This window comes from Calidris pugnax, unplaced genomic scaffold, assembly GCF_001431845.1.
Source record: "Calidris pugnax isolate Ruff unplaced genomic scaffold, ASM143184v1 scaffold81, whole genome shotgun sequence".
NCBI lineage: Eukaryota > Metazoa > Chordata > Aves > Charadriiformes > Scolopacidae > Calidris > Calidris pugnax.
In genome coordinates, this window is record NW_015090880.1 from 2397944 (window position 1) to 2399492 (window position 1549).

The following is a 1549-nucleotide window of genomic DNA, read 5'->3' on the forward strand; positions in this document are numbered from 1 at the left end:
ACAAAAAAGGGAAAAACCCCTTTTCCAAACCATGGTTAAAAAAAATTTTTTTTTTTTTTTTTTTTTTTTTTTTTTTTAATGCTCACATGAGTTGAATCGAGATGTAATGACTTGTTTTCGTAATGAAGCCAGTTAGTAGGAGGAATTTTCAGGCCCCTAATTGACACAGCTGTGAATGCAAACCTGTGAGGTAGCTCTGGCCATGGCTGTTAGAAGGATGGGGGAGTTCCAGCCAGATGTTTAACCACAGGCAGAGAAACCTCTCTGGAATTGTAAACGTGCAGAAAAAAAATGTCATCCTGGTGTTTAAGGTACCACCTGGACTGAGAAAGCAGTTTCTCCATGTGGTCAGGCACTGCCGGGTCTCCATCTCTTTGCATTTGGGGATCTCAACTGAAAAACCCAGCCTTCCCTGGCAGGAGTTTCCAAAGGGAAAATATTGAAGACTGAGGATGTCACATACGCTGCTTCTGGGGCCACGTAAGTACCTGAGAGGGGGGGAAACTTGGTCACAGAGTGGGTGGCCGGCTTGGAAGAACTTCTGGTGGCCAGAAACAAGGGACTGAGGATCTCACATACGCTGCTTCTGGGGCCACGTAAGTACCTGAGAGGGGGTAAACTTGGTCACAGAGTGGGTGGCTGGTTTGGAAGAACTTCTGGTGGAACTCTCTGGGAGGTATGGTTTAGTGATGATGCTCCTTGTTTGTTGTGTGGGTGTCTATTTTTGTCAGTTGGGTTGACGGTTGGACAAGATGATCTTTAAGGTCCCTTCCAACCTAGAAGATTCTGTGATTCTGTGATTCCCTTGCCTCAAGCGTAGAGCACAACCCAGGCTCACTGCCCAAAGGTGGAAACAATGAGAGAAGGGAGGTGTGTACATTTTAATGCGAGAGAGGGGGAAAAATTATACTCGTGCGTGAGGAAATTATGGTGATCAAGAATTCAGAATAAGAGTAGTTAATATATAATGAATAGAATTGCAAAGAAAATTAATTTTTCAAGGACTCTGAAAAGCATCTTTAGAGCAGCAGTCTGGAACCTGCACACGGCGTAACTGCAAACATCATCTATCTGCTCACATTAGATTTATCAGAAGTTTGTTAATTAGCTACTTCTAAAACCCCTTTTGCAGCTGACCTGATATTAATGAAGTGGTTTGTATCTCCCACCTCTAGATGTTCTCCTCCCAGGTCGCATACAACAACCCTCCCCACGCAGGGGACAGGGCTGGTGGGGGGGATGCTGCTCTCCAAAGGGGTGATGCTCTCCACAGTTGTGTCCTGCTTTGAAGAAAAAGAAGGAAACCAGCAATTTCTTGTGTGATGATTTCTACCAAACTGTCTTCAAGTGGTGGGGCTTTTTTAGGACTCGTGTATTTGGAATGTGCTGCCGTGTTACATACCCCTGATTTTGCATTCTCTTTGTGCCAAACACACCAGTTCCCACTCAGGGACTGACTAATAATTCTTCATAACAGCCTTTTGGGTGGTTTTTGCATCTATTTTTGCCCAGAAATCTCCTTCTCTTCTGTGTTAAGAAACACTATAAA